This window comes from Miscanthus floridulus, chromosome 16 (assembly GCF_019320115.1).
Source record: "Miscanthus floridulus cultivar M001 chromosome 16, ASM1932011v1, whole genome shotgun sequence".
In the NCBI taxonomy this organism is placed as follows: domain Eukaryota; kingdom Viridiplantae; phylum Streptophyta; class Magnoliopsida; order Poales; family Poaceae; genus Miscanthus; species Miscanthus floridulus.
The window spans coordinates 53,690,542-53,706,812 of record NC_089595.1 but is presented as its reverse complement, the minus strand read 5'-3'; the positions used below and the strand labels follow the sequence as shown (position 1 = coordinate 53,706,812).

Sequence of the window (16,271 nt, the reverse complement as noted above, 5' to 3'; positions counted from 1 at the left end):
TGAAGACGGCTGGGTGAGCTTGCTCTTGATCTCATGTATATCATCCTGCAAAAATGTTAACAAGAACACCAAAACTCATGGAACAGATTAGGATAAAAGGGTTAGCGGTCAGCCATTCAGAGATTAGTTATTCTTGGGATTTAGAAATGTTTTTTGTATTCACACATCTTTAGCAGGATGTTTGTTTAGTATTTTTTGATTTTTTGAATATAATTCATGTATTTTCATTTTTATGCCACCACAGTGAATATTCCCATGGGTATTTATACCGTAGATTTATTCACATGGAGCTTAGGATTTTATAATGTCATGACAAAATGCAGTCATGAAATTTTTTATCTTTCTTTTCTAAATGTAATGCTAATGCAGAAAAGTAAATATGCTAAAGTGAAAAAATCATGCAATGCTAGGAAGTAAATTTGGATAACCACCATTATTACCTCACGGCAAGGGTTTGGAATTTTAAGTCCTCCGGATAGGACTTTTCTCCTATCTTGTTCATTTCATGGGTGCATCTATCGGTCTTAGAGATGGAGACCTTGATGGTTGCACCTCTTGTGATGATGACTCTAATGATGTCACCTTTTCTTTCCACACTTGCTTGGTCTATGGACTCATCTTAGGCGGACTAGGTTCATCTTTTACAGGCTTTTCATCTTCCTACCATCCATTCTTTGGGTGTTGATTCCTTTGGCATTGGGATGGTCGACATCTCCTCTTGGAGCAGGTCTTCTTTGGCTGCTCATAGGTGGTATAACTATTGAAATAGCAGTGTACCTTTTCTCTAAGGAATTGGAAGTGGACTTGTCTAGATCTAAGATAGATGACCACATTTGTGGTGTTAAGGAACAACCTTCCAAGGATGATGAGTGTATCGTCTTCTTTTTCTCCCATGTCTAGAACCATGAAGTCGGCAGGGGCATATTCATCATGTATTCTTACTATGACATCTTTAGTTATTGACTGGTTCGACAACTGTAATTGCATATATGTATGGAACAAAGGTTCATCACCAAATAAGTATTCATATGTTACCTTGGACATTATGTTGACACCCGACCCAATGTCGCAAAAGGTCTTGTGGAAGATTTTTTGTCCAATGGTACACTCGATCGTCGGTACACCTAGATCGTCCTTCTTGGTTAGATATGGTGAAGCGAGGAGGTGATCATACTCTAAGAGGAGTGTGTTGATCGTATTGACTGCTTCTTCTTGTGGCTACCTAGTCTTGTTCTTTTTCCTCCTCCTGTTGTTCTTCTTCTTGCTCACTGTGGTGTCTTTGGGTTGGTATGCCATTTGTGGATGACTAGGAGATTGCAAGATACTATTCTTGAAAGTGAATTTCTCCTTCTTATCCTTGACTGTGAAGCAGATCTTGGCACTATCCTTATAGATGATGGCTTTTGTGTTGCTTAGGAAGGGTCAGCCTAGGATAATGGGTGCCCTTACATCTCCACCTATTTCTAAAACCACAAAGTCTATGGGAACATATGATTGTCCCACTCATACACAGATGTCTTGAAGAATTCCCTTGAGGTAGTAGAGAGATTGATGTGCAAGATGCAAATGCATATTTGTGTACAACAAAGTATCTCCAATAATTTTATCATATATTACTTTAGTCATGATGTTGACACTTGTTCCGAAGTCACAGACAACTTCTTGGAAAATATGAGGTCCAATGGCGATGGGGATAACAGGTCTTCCTGTACGACCCTTCTTCTTAGGCAAGGAATAATCTATCCACCTTCCCATCAATGGCTCTGTGTAGTAGTAAGCTACATTGTGAATATCAACAAGATTTGTAGTTTCTAGATCTTCTAGTTGCCCATAATCTTACCTTTGTCGGTCAAAGGAACAACAGCTGCTAGCTGAGCTAATTGTGATTCTATCATTTTATTAAAGCTATGTTGGTTCTTAATGGTAGAGGTGAAGCTATCCATTCTATTATATATATTTTCTAAGATCTTATCATTGGAAGCTAGTTTTCTAGATAAACCTCCATAACTTTAGCTTGGCCAGAAATTAATTCTCTCAAGGGTGGTTGATTGAAATTATTGAAATTACTACCTTAAGGGTTACCTTGGTAGTTCGGCCTCTGTTGCTAATTTCATCCTTGATTCTATTGAGGACGATAATTGTTGTTGATGATGAAGTTCACATCCTCATGACTTTCAGGGCAATTGTTTCGTGAATGCCCAGTGTTTCCATAGTCTTCACATGTCATGCGGAAATCATGAATGTGCATGACTTCTTACTTCTCATGAGCTTGGTCCTTGAGCTTCTTCATAAGTGGGTCCATCTTGTCAAACAACATGTCTACGTCCTTGAGTTGATGTATACCTCCACCTCTCTTATGGGTCTGAAGGCGTTCTTCATTCTAGCCTTGATTGGACGCCATCTTCTCCATGTGAACTGTTGCAGCTGGAATTGTGAGTAATAGGAATGCACCTCTAGCAATAGCATCTATTATCTCATGGGTACTATTGGTCAACCTGTGGTAGAAAGTCTGCATGAGTAGCCAATTCTACATCCCATGATGGGGACATTCTGAAATGTAGTCTTAAAAGTGATCCCATGTCTTAGGGATAGATTCATCATGTTGTTGTTGGAAACTTGAAATTCTCCCACGCAGGGCATTGGTCTTGCCTAAGGGAAAGAACTTGGCTAGGAAGGCAATGGAGCAGATATCCCATGTAGTGTTTCTATCTTTGTTGGCATAGAACCATTGTTTCGCCTACCCCAAGAGTGAGAATGGGAAGAGGCAAAGTAGTATGGCATCTCTGGTAACTCCTTTGATGGTGAAAGCGCTACAGATCTCTAGGAAGTGTTGGAGATGAGCACTCGCATCTTCATGTGCCTTCCCACAAAACTGGCCTGCTTGCACCATGTTGATGAGAGCTAGTTTGAGCTCAAATCTATTGTCTCCAACATTGACTATTGGTCCAGTATGGATGTTGGCCGTAGTTAGAGCAGAGAATTCATAGAGTCATGTTAGCCATAGCTTCAAATTCTAGTGTTAAGTGTCGCCTTATCTTGTTGTCTTCTGACTCTAAAGCTAAGATTTTCTTGAGTTTGGCAATAGTTCTCCTCATTAATGCTTCTGGATCTTCAATGTAGTTTGTCGAAAGGTCAAAATCGGTCATACATTACCCTGCATAAGATATAAAAGTAGATAGAATAAGGGTAATCCTGCTTGAGCAAGGGTAAATGGTTTTACCACATCTATATGTATAAGTTTATCAATATTTCCTTCTTGCCTAGCTACCTTCCCCAGCAATGGCGCCATAAATGCTTGTTGGCATTTCTTAACGTTGCTACTAAGAACAAGGTTTTGAATTTAATCTCTAGCAACGACGCTAGAAATGCTTGTTGGTATTTACTTGTGACTTGAAAGAATAATATATATATATATATATATATATATATGAATGGAACGGGATCTGCAAGCACACAAATAATATACCATTGTAGCACTTCACCCGACATTATTCTAGGTATCATTATTTATATTTATACTATAGGGAAGGACATACAGTTGGAATATATTGATAACTTATATGTATGATGGAGAAATAAACCATAACCAAACTTCTACTCATAACAAGGGTAAGTCAAGAGATAAATGTATATGATAAGTAATGATAAATGATAATTAATTACTTAGAGTACTCCTTTCTATGGCATTAGCATGGCTAAGTAGAATATTAGAGGAATAATTCCTAAGCCATTCTTAATTACAAGTCAAAGCATACGTTAATTAGTGCATTTACACTTAGTAATCATGGGTAAGATCAACTTCATATCTACACATAAGGGATATTACTAAGGAAGATTAAGAACAGAGCTTGTCTTCCTTCGTAACTAGATCCTACATGTCCTATTTTCGGAGAGTGGACTACAAAGGACTCAACGGGAGTGTCACATCCGTGATCTACCACATGGCCTAAAATATAGGGTGCATTCATAGGTAAACAACATGTAATCACCATGCTTACATAATGTCGACTACTCACCCATGGTACCTTAGAGTGAGCGCTATATGAACTTATGCTTGAACATGATGATAATCTAACTATACTAAGTATATAATCAAAGTAGATGATGAGCATTATAACTAGGAACGTGAATGATATTAAGAATAATGTCATAACAATTGTAGCAAACATATAAAAGTATTGAGAGATACAAAAAGAGAGGGGTGCGACCAGCCGGTCTGAGGGTGTGACCAGCCGGCCCCACCTGGCGGCCTCTTGCCCTCAGCTTTGGTGTTGTGTCCTCTAGAACCTTCTAGAGTAGTTTATCCCATGTATAATCTTGATTAAGTCTGACATCTAGGTCCACCTTGATGGTTTTCTAGATAAACCCTATAAAAATACAAATTTACCAAAACTCATGGAATTTGTTAGTTTAAACCCTTAAACCTTTGTTGGTGATTATATTCATGCCCTTATGCTTGTTACATTGATGGTTTATATTGTTTGTTAACTACCATCAACAAACTCCCCGAAGCTTAATCTTTTCTCGTCCCTGAGCAATGCTAAACCCAGCAATGGATTAGGAGTTTAAAGATTTTTTGAGAACATCGATGCAACTCCTTAAAAGTACACATGCATTCAAACAAGAATTCTCCTCTAGATTAGAATAAACTATTCAGACTTTCCAACTTACCCATATTACCTTCAACCATGGAGCTTCTTAGACTTCACTTGGGTCTTGAGCAATTGGAAGACAGAACAATCAAGTGAAGCACTGTCTCAAGATCTTTGCTTAACTATTATTCTGGAGTTTTTATTTGTTTTCAAAATAAAACTCAGAGTTTCCTTTGTATGACTCTCTCAAGTCTCTCAATATATGTGGTATTTGTGGATCCTCACCAAGGCAATAGAGATGTTATGCCTTTCTCTTCCTACAACTAAGGCTCATGTGGAGCTCATAGGAGTGGAAATAGCATGAAAGTGCATACTTGCACTACATATATCGTAAAGTCAAACCTTAGATCCAAAGAGAGTTGGGTCATACAATCAAATCAAGATGTGCATGTGTATGGATGTAAGTGGTGGATATATATGGTGGCTAACCTAATTCTACTTTGCTCCTTGAAACATACCCTCTTTTGAAACTGGGAAATACTTTTGCAAGAAAACATGGGCTATCTTATTCCTCTCTTCTTTTTCTTTTCTCCCTTTTTTAGGCGGGCATCTGAGTACCCATTGTTTTAAAATCTTGGACACTTGCCTCTTTTCTCCAACAAAATTTTTGAGAGATAGCAACAAGAACTTGGAGCATTTATTTGGGGGATATCCTATCAAATATTTTTTTGGTGTTCTCTACCAGTGTAGCAGTAAAACATTTTTGGGTGGATCTAGATGGAAAGAATGTTTTTCCACCTCCCCCTAGTATAGGAGTAGTGCATATGTGGGTGGTGTGTATGTGATCTTGATTTTAACAGCATGACAAACATCTTGTAAGGGTCACCAAAACTTGACTAAACTCAATGCAAAAGAAGCAGCATATAAGAGTGGAAGTTTTCCTAGTCTAAATATCATATGCGGCTCTGGTAGGAATTTAAGCTATCATATAGGAGCTCATCATGTAACATTTTTATGTTTTTCAAAAGATAAATATCCAGAACTTTAGTATCACTTGAAATAAGATAAATAGCAGCTCAGATCTTCTCATATCATATCCGTTAATTACCTAGACTTAGATCAAGCATATACTACCCATGAGCTTGAAGTTTAGGGTAAATTCCTATATCAAAGCAGTCTTATCCAAAACTCAGGAGACTTCAAGGCTGAAAACTAGGTAGTTGAAAAGAATTGCAACAGAGCAACTATTCATCATTTCCATTTGAAGAGATCATCTTCAAAGTCCTTTTTATTTAGCTCTTAAAAACATAAAGCTAGACACACATACTTTTTATTTGTTTTCATTTTTCTTTTAGGATCACACATTAATAAAATATATATCTAACACAAAAATAATTTTTTAATTTGCTTTTAGTTATGCATCTTTTTTTAACTAGTATATAGAAAACTTAAAAGTAGTAAAGCAAAAGGAAAAGTAATACTTAGCTAGATACACGAGGAATGCTCCTCCCCCAAGCTGGATGTTTGTTGTGGTCGAACGTTGAATTGGAGTGATCCTTCTCAGAGTAGTTTTGCCAGCTGATGTCATTCTTGTCCATGGGTGGAGCGATATGAAGTCAACCGGGTGAACTTGCTCTTGATCATATGTATCATCCTGCAAAATGTTCACAAGAACACCAAAACTCATGGACCGGATTAAGATAAAGGGATAGCGGTCAGCCATTCGGAGATTAGTCATTCCTGAGGTTTAGAAATATATTTGAATTGGCAGACTTTTAGCAGGGTGTCTGTTGTTGGCGATGCTTAACTGGTAATCCTACTGCCAACATTTAAACAAAAAAAGTAAATGTAAGACACCAAAACTTAGAATTTGGGGTTTTTACTCACACTTTCCACAAGTTTTGGTACAAGCATGTTTTGCAGGTCAAAAACATAAAATGCACAGAGAAATTCACTGAAAGGCGCTTTCCAACGCTGAATTATGCAAAGGAATGACAAAGGCGCCAATAACCTCAACTCAAACAGAGCAAAGCACCACCGGGAAGCGATCTAGGTCCAGCCCAAAGCCTGCCACATGAAGGCGGTGGCCAGAAGCAGTGGTCAAGGGGCGGCCAACCCTAGGGGGTGGGCGACCCCCTCCGGGTGCCTCCCTGCCTCTCCTTGCTCTAGCGGTGGCATGCCACCATGCTAAGGTGGTCAAGCTCCTATTTCGTGCCAAGAATATCTTGAAGCACCGCCATCCTCCCTGTATAAATAGAGGGGTAGGGCTCCCCTCTACAAGACAATAAAGAGAGCAAGGAAGAGAGGGAGAGTATTATTTTTGCTTAGCTTAGCTAGAATAAGGGTGGAGTGAGTGAGAAAAGAGTTGGAGAAGTGCCAGGGCTATCGACAACCTCCCTTAGTGTACTCGCTACACTTAGCGAATGCGTGTCGGAGCTAGGTACTCCTCCACTTGTACCTCTACGAGCAACTTACTACTTGAAGTAAGAAGTTCGTGTTTAACTTTGGCATTGATATACTAAGAAAGCTACCTTTGTTCATTATAAACTTGTGAGTTCATTGTCCTTCCTTATGGTGGGTACTCTAGCAGAAGGCCCCTCATAGAGATGGATAACCCATAAATGCACGCTAGAGTAATAGTCGATAGCGTAGACGTGGTGTCTAGGCTAGAAGCTATCTTTGTTTACCTTGTTCCCCATGGTTGAGGGGTAGGCGGTAGGTGGTGATAGCCATGTCCATCCCTTGTATTCCCCCATGTCCGGGTTTGATGTAGGCTACAGGCCAGCCTCACCTGGCAGACCAGATGTGATCCGGTGCCCAAAACAAGTCTATAGTGTCAGTTATCTTCGTTTAGGATATCTATCCTTAGAAAAACCTCACTACCCAAGCTACCTTTCTCTTATTTTCTTTAGGTGAACTAGCTAATAGACTCGCACATCTGTTCCTTTGGGAAAATATGATACCCTGAATATCTCTGGGTGAAGTGCAACAACGGTGTATCCATGCGCCTGTGGATTCCTCTGCTTACGCTAAGACACACCAACAAGCATTTCTAGCGCCGTTGCCAGGGAACGGTTGTCGTTTTAGTCTTTGAACCTTGTCACCTATGTATCTTTTATTTTACCTTTCTTTTTATTCTTTTCCAATGGAGCACAAAAACAATTCACCAACTTTCTGCTCCCAAGGGCGAGTTCTTAGAGCCACCGCAATCCTCAAAGCCAATCACAACTTCTAGCTATAAACTCTGCCCTGGCTTTATAGCCATGGTTTGGGAACAAACCTTCTCGGGTTTTGATTACAAAAACCCCTACCATTGCCTATGGGAGTTTAAGCAGCTTTGTGGTTGCCTAACCATTTTAGGCATGTCACAAGACATAGTTTGGTGGAAGTTGTTTTCCTTCTCACTTGATGCGTGGGCAAAACAATGGTACGCCCATAACATAGGGAAGGTAGCTAGTGATTGGGAAGAATTAAGGAATAGGTTCTGTCTTGCGTACTTCCCTATATCCTGAATTGTTGCCCTACGGCAAGAGATCCTCAATTTCCAACAAAAAGAGAAAGAAACCATAGGAGCAGCCTAGGATAGATTTTCTATCCTAACACGCTCTGGCCTAGACTTGTCTATACCCAACCATGTGTTGTTACAACATTTTTGGTTAGGGCTTAGCAAGGAGTCTACCCTACAACTTCACATAACTACTAGGGGTTCACTCACACACAAAACCCCTAAGGAAGGAGAAGCCCTCCTAGACCACATTCTAGAAAACACTCCTCCCTTAGAACCCCTCCGTGTAGAGCCTATGTTAAGTCATGAGGAAGTCTCTTCGGCCAAGGCTGAACCTACACTTTCCATCCAAGAACTCTTACCCGAACAAGAAGATTCGGAGGAAGGTCTCCAACCTTCAAACCTTCCACCTTTCGAGGATGACCTTTTTGAAGACTTTGGAAATACCTTGAATTATTTATGTCAAAGGAGACCACCAGTTCCTGTCACTCCGTTAGACCTGGTAGATGAGGAATTCCTGAGAAACTCTATCAAGAAATTGACCACCATTATGAGCAATGAATGGGTTGAAGAATCAGAACTCTCTGAAGAAGGAATTCAGATCCACACCCCTTCTTCAACCATTCAATGCAGAATCAGTAGAACCATGGTAGATGTGCTTTACAATCCAATAGTTGGGGCAAATCGTATGTCTAAATCTTTTGCAAGTAACTTTTTAGGTGATGAACCCTTCACTCCAACTAATATATCCCTTAGGATTGCTCCGCGTACCAATTTGATGGGACTTGGGCTCCTACACAACGTAACAATACATCATGATAAAGTCTAAATGGTGCTCGATTTCCATGTCTTTGACACAGAAGATTTCAACATCATGATAGGGCATGCCCTAGAAAAACTTTTTGCTAACCCACCTAAAACAGGGGAACTAGACGTAAAACTAGGGAGAGACATTTTTACAATTCCTATCACTTGAGCTAAAAACTCGGTGGCACACACTCTCCCCTACCATGAACTGCCCAAGGAGGTCATGTGGGTCTTACCATTGAAATCTCCTGAGGCGTCCTGAGAAAAAGACGCCAAACTCTTTGTAGAAGAAGAGGACGATCTAGGCGAAACTATTGATCTTCCTCAAGAGGAAGTACCGACATGACCCCCCATTGAACTTAAACCCCTACCCACTAGCCTTCGTTACGCTTTCTTGAATGGCAACAAACAAGCTCCTGTAATCATATGCGACAAGCTTACTGATGAGGAGACGTCCAAACTCATCACTATCTTAGAAAAACATAGGTCAATTTTGGGGTATTTACTCCAAGATCTTAAGGGTATAAGTCCGACGCTTTGTACCCATCGTATCCCTATTGACCCTACAAGCACACCATCATGTGAACCCCAATGCAAGCTCAATAACATGATGCGAGAAGTCATGAAGAAGGAAGTCCTAAAATTTCTTCATGCCGAGATTATCTATCTCGTACCTCATAGTGACTGGGTCAACCCCGTCTAGGTGGTGCCCAAGAAAGGGGGCGTGACGGTCGTAGAAAACAATAAGAATGAACTAATCCCACAATGAACTGTCACGGGGTGGATGATGTGAATAGACTACCAAAAACTCAATGCGGCCACAAAGAAAGACCACTTCCCACTGCCCTTTGTTGATGAAATGTTAGAGCGGTTGGTGAAGCACTCCTTATTTTGTTTTCTCGATGGGTAATCGGGGTATCATCAAATTCCTATCCACCCCCATGATCAAAGCAAGACTACTTTTACATGCCCATATGGAACATATGCATATAGATGAATGTCTTTTGGGCTATGTAATGCACCCTCCTCTTTTCAAAGGTGCATGATGTCAATTTTCTCAGACATGATAGAAGAAATTATGGAGGTTTTCATGGATGATTTTTCAGTCTATGGAAAAACTTTTGATCATTGTCTAGAAAATTTAGACAAAGTCTTACAATGATGCTAGGAAAAAAGATTTAGTGTTTAATTGGGAAAATATCATTTTATGATTTGAGAGGGCATTGTTCTTAGACACTTAGTGTCTAAGAGGGGGATTGAAGTTGACAAAGCAAAAATTGAAGTTATAGAACAGCTACCACCCCCTGTGAACATAAAAGGAATATGTAGCTTTTTAGGACATGCAGGTTTTTACAGATGATTTATTAAGGACTTCTCACAAATCTCTAGGCTATTGACGAATGTTGATGGTAATTATCATACATTATAAACTTCAATATAACTTGAAATAATGCATGAAAATGATCACCAACATAGACTTAGCGGTTTAAACTAACAATTTCTATGAGTTTTGGTAAATCTATGTTTTTAGCAAGGTTATTTTAGAAAACCATCAAGGGGGATCAAAACATCAAATTAAATCATGCTTATCCACGACGAAACCAACATCACAAGGTTCTAGAGGACTCCAGAAGCCATGTCACCAAAGCAGAGGATGAGAGGGTGATAGGTGGGGCCGTCTGGCCCCACCTAGAGGCCACCTAGCCCCTAAGGGTCCCACCTATTAGTCTTGTTGCTATGTCGGTCCTCCACCACCTTAAGGATTGCATCTATGTCATTTATTCAAGTCGGTTTGATCCAAGGGCTCACATTGGACGCACCAGCCTATATAACTTGCCCCTGCCCCCCTTCAGAGCATGCTGCCATAAGTCAAGTTTAGACTAGAAATTAGGGTTTCTATGGGGGGTATGACCCTAGATACCCATGATAGACTACATGGGTTGCGCCTCCAGGGGTGGTCTAGCCCACAAGATGAAGCCTTGCGGAGCACGACACTGCTCGGCGCGCCCTCAAGACACCGGGAAGATATCCTGAAGATACTATAAGATCTATTAGGATACGTTCGATCCCATGATTCATGTAATATGTTATTACTTACCTGTCATCTCTTAGATCTAACCGACTTGTAACCCTGTCCCCCAGACTATATAAGGTAGGCAGGGACCCTCAAAACACACGCAATATCATACAATCACCAATACAAACCAATAGACTATAGGAGTAGGGTATTACATCGTGCTAACGGCCCAAACCTGTCTAACTCTTGTGTCTCTATTGCCTTCTTGTTCTTGATTACATGCACCTCTATGACAAATCTACCATTGTGGGATACCCCTTGGTGGACTGTCGAGCATCTTTTGTCGATAGTTGGTGCGCGAGGTAGGGGTGTGCATGCTGTTTCTATGACGAACAAGATGGTACTTTTGTAGGCTCTTCATCCTTCATAAAGTCCGACCAGATCTTTATGGTCGGATCGATCTCCTAGGTCATCAATGCTGACAGAGATAGAGAGATCATCGATCCAGTGTACATTGATTCTACGTCAACCACACCAGCATGTGCAACAGCAAATCTGATCTTGGAACTGCCTCTGAGGTCATCTTCATCAATAACTCACTGCCTGCTCCCCCACTATCTGAGGAAATAGATCAACAATGATGATCTGATCACATCCATCGATCAGGTTGGCTAGATGCTCACCGACTACATCTCCATTGCAGAATTGGCTCTGACCATTCTGGTTCAGCGTCGATCACCCTCCAATTCTGATCCATTAGAGGCCGAACAGGAAACTCTAGGGGTTATGGCCTACCCTTTGGGCTCACCAACATCACCGCCTCCTACAAAGATGCCCTAAGGGGCAAATTCACCGACCAGGTGGGGGACATCTATCCTCTCACCGATCAGATCACCGACCAGCTCTTGCTAACCGTCAATATGCTGCAAATTGGTCGATGTCCCGAAGGATCCCTCCAAACCATCCTAGAGGACAACCCAGACTTTGAGTCCTAGGGCTCCACGGACACTATCGCCGAAACCGCTGCCGTTCAATCTCCTTTCCCACCCTTCCAAGGAGGCAGGATTTTCATTGTCAGCGTCGATAGCCCCCCACGAGATGGGGAAACCATTGAGGACAATGCCGCTCGTGTCAATAGAAATGCCAACCATGCATAGAGCCGAGCAAATGAGGCCGCCATTGTGCTAGCCGAGGCTGCTCACAATGAAGAATAGCTCGACTCACAAGGGAGGCCATGCCCACTCCACCGCAACCTCGATAATGAATTCATTCGTGTCGATGGCCACAATGTCTATAAGACTCCAAGCACCAACTTGGCCGTGGCTGCTAATGAGCTTGCTCGGCTCGAGCAAACCCTAGAAATCACCAAGCTCGTCGCCATGCTTAAAGTGGCACACTGCTAGGTCAATGAGATCCACTAGGATCAAAGACCTTCCTACTCAACAAGCTCGATTCGTCGATCCATCACACCAAGATCCAATCGCCACCCTAGCCGAAGCCATTTTGTTGACCAACAGCATGATGATGGACAACCCCTCTAGGGGGACCTAGGGGAAACCACATCGACTACCCTCGCCAACATGACCAAGAAGTCGACCAGGATGTTCGAGCACACATCAACAATCTCTGGGACGCATGACGTTATATCGACGGGCACTATTTCTCTCACCATGAAGAAGAAGTATGCTGGTGTCAAGAATATGAGCAGGAATTCAGCAATCCGAACACTACCCTCAAACCACTTAATGCTGGCAATACCATCGATCACAATGGTGACGATCCTGAAGGGCCCTGAGCATTCACGAGGGCACTCCGAACACTCCAGTGGCCCTGTGGTTTTAAAATCACCAGGGTAGAGCCCTACGTGGGGCGGATGAACCCCACATAGTGGCTTCAAGCTTATGCCACCGCTATGCGCGCCGTCAGGGGAGATACTAGTGTCATGGCAAACTATCTTCCCATCATGCTTGCGCCAACCACAATGAACTAGCTCATGAGCCTCGCCCTGGATTCCATTGGATCTTGGGAACAGCTGAAGAAGGTCTTCACTAACAACTACATGGCTACGTGTACTCAGTCGGGCACCTAGCATGATCTGAATCGCATCTATCAAAAACCGTCTGAGCTTCTCCGAAGCTACATCAGGCGATTTTTGAGATGAGGAATTCTATTCCCAACATCACGGAAGCAGAAGTCATCACCACCTTTGTCTGAGGACTCCATCACCGTGACCTTCGCTCAAAATTCAATTGCATGCCGCCAAAGGGGATTGGCGAGATGATCACGACCGCCGATCAGTACGCCGATACTAGAGAGGCTGAAGGTCACTTCAACAAGGATGCGGGCACTCACTGCCCAACTCAACATAGTGACAAGCGCCTCAATGAATGACGCCACGGTGACCGCTGCTATGATGACCGCAACCACCATCATGATAGTGGTCTTGATTGCCTGGTGAAAGGTCCTAATGGCTAGAGGGAGGGTGAATAGCCTATTGCAAATTTCTAAAACAACACTTAACAAACCGGTTAGACAATTATGAGGCAAAGCAAGTGTTGCGCTAGCCTACTAAAAAGCAAGCCACCTACCACAATTCTAGTTTATATAGTTTCTCTCCACACAATAGCTATGACACTAAACTAAGTTAGTGTTCTCTCAAAAGCTAACTAAAGAGCCACACTAACCAAACTAATAAGCTCACAACTAGCTACACTAAAGAGCTTGACAACTAGTTTGCGGTAAAGTAATGAGAGTGAGCAATTTGTTTATACCGCCGTGTCAAGGAAGGAGCCAATCAATCACAAGAATAAATACCAATGAAGACCAATCACCTCAGAATCAAATGATGAACACAATGATTTTTACCGAGGTTCACTTGCTTGCCGGCAAGCTACTCCTCGTTGTGGCGATTCACTCACTTGGAGATTCACAAGCTAATTGGCATCACACGCCAAACCCTCAATAGGGTGCTGCACAACCAACACAAGATGAGGATCACACAAGCCACGAGCAATTCACTAGAGTATCTTTTGGCTCTCCATCGAGGAAAGGTCAAGAACCCCTCAAAATCACCACAATCAGAGCCGGAGACAATCACCACCCTCCGCTCGATGATCCTCGCTGCTCCAAGCCATCTAGGTGGCGGCAACTACCAAGAGTAACAAGCGAATCCCACAGCGAAACACGAACACCAAGTGCCTCTAGATGCAAACACTCAAGCAATGCACTTGGATTCTCTCCCAATCTCACAAAGATGATGAATCAATGATGGAGATGAGTGGGAGGGCTTTGGCTAAGCTCACAAGGTTGCTATGTCAATACAAATGGCCAAGAGAGTGAGCTTGAACCAGCCATGGGGCTTAAATAGAAGCCCCCATGAAATAGAGTCATTGTACACCTTCACTAGGCACAACACGGGGTGACCAAATACTCTAGTCATATCAACCGGACGTTGGACCTCAGCATCTGGTCACACGATGCATGCCACGTGTCCCCTCTCTTCAAATGTTGATTGCCCGATCTCAACGATCAAGTGATGACCGAACGCTACGGCTCAAAGTGACCGGACACTAAACCCTAGCGTCTGGTCATTTCCAGTAAGCATGACCGGACCCATCCGGTCATGCTCGACCGGACACACCCAGCGTCTGGTCACTCAGTGACTCCTCTATGCGCGACCATGTCAGTGTGACCAGACATAGCCAGCCAGCGTCCGATCATTTTAGCGCCAATGTCTGGTCGATGATCGACGCTGTGCTTTTTCTGCTGCTACTGACCGGATGCATCGGTCCTTTAGAGATCAGTGTCCGGTCACTTATAGTGACCTCCATCTTTTCTGTCTAGGGCGTCAGTGGCACCGTCGGACTATCCACACTCTACAGGCGGACACTCCACCGGTGAAGTTCCTAACCCTTGCTCAAATGTGCCAACCACCAAGTGTATCACCTTGTGCACATGTGTTAGCATATTTTCACAAACATTTTCAAGGGTCTTAGCACTCCACTAGATCCTAAATGCATATACAATGAGTTAGAGCATCTAGTGGAACTTTGATAACCGCATTTCGATATGAGTTTCACCCCTCTTAATAGTATGGCTATCAAACCTAAATGTGATAACACTCTCTAAGTGTCTTGATGAAGATGTGTTATGGTTCAAGGATCGCCTGGTGGTACCAAAAGTTCCTGAGTTGCGGCAGTCAATTCTAGAAGAGGCACATGCTACTAGGTTATCTATCCATCCGAGAAGCAACAAGATGTACCATGACTTAAAGCAAAGATTCTAGTAGACTAAAATGAAAATAGAGATTGCTAGATATATAGCAAAGTGTGATACTTGTCAAAAGGTGAAAGCTATACATTTGAGGTCTACTGGTGAATTACAACCATTACCTATTCCATCTTGGAAATGGGAGGACATAAGTATGGATTTTATTGTTGGTCTACCCAAGACATCAAAGGGATTTGATTCAGTATGGGTTATTGTAGATCGACTAACCAAATCAGCACATTTTCTTCTAGTCCAGAATACATATCCCACTATACGGTATGCCAAGATGTATTTAGAGCGAATTGTGAGTCTCCATGGAGTACCCAACTCTATTGTGTCAGATAGGGGTACACAGTTTGTCTCCAACTTTTGGAAACAATTGCATTCTTCATTGGGTACCAAACTTCTGTATAGTATAGCTTATCATCCACAGACTGATGGACAGACTGAAAGAGTCAATCAAGTACTTGAAGATATGTTAAGGTGTTGTGTCCTTAACTATTCCAATAAGTGGGATGAGTGCTTACCTTTGGCCGAGTTCTCATACAACAATAGTTATCAGGAAAGCATTAGAATGGCTCCATTTGAAGCACTCTATGGTCATAGATGCAGAACATTGTTGAGTTGGTCGGAGCCTGGAGAAAGAAGATTCTTTGGAGTTGACCTTGTGAAAGAAACAGAAGACAAGGTTAGGCAAATATAGAGTAATCTGAAGATAGCTCAGTCCCGCCAAAAGAGTTATACGGATAGACGGCGGAGACCATTGGTATTCAACAAAGGAGATTTTGTATATCTGAAAGTATCACCAATGAAGGGAGTTAACCATTTTGGTGTTAAAGGAAAGTTGGCACCCCGATACATTGGGCCGTATCAAATTTTGGAGAGATATGGAAAAGTAGCATATCGCTTGAAATTACCTGAACATCTCGCAGCTGTGCATGATGTGTTCCATGTTTCTCAATTGAAAAAGTGTCTCCGAGTGCCTGAACAGAATGTTGAAGTTGAAGGAGTGGAACTAGAACCGGATTTAACTTACTCCGAATATCCTATCCGAGTGTTAGATCAGAAAGATCGTGTTACT

The 16,271-nt window shown here is 42.2% G+C and overlaps 1 non-coding gene across 1 annotated transcript; it reads left to right on the top strand.

Annotated features, from left to right (window-relative positions):
- Positions 1-2,531: 2,531 nt before the first annotated feature.
- On the top strand, positions 2,532-2,638 carry LOC136514568 (small nucleolar RNA R71). Its single transcript, XR_010773723.1, has one exon. It is a non-coding gene; the product is annotated as a small nucleolar RNA R71 (small nucleolar RNA).
- Positions 2,639-16,271: the final 13,633 nt, after the last annotated feature.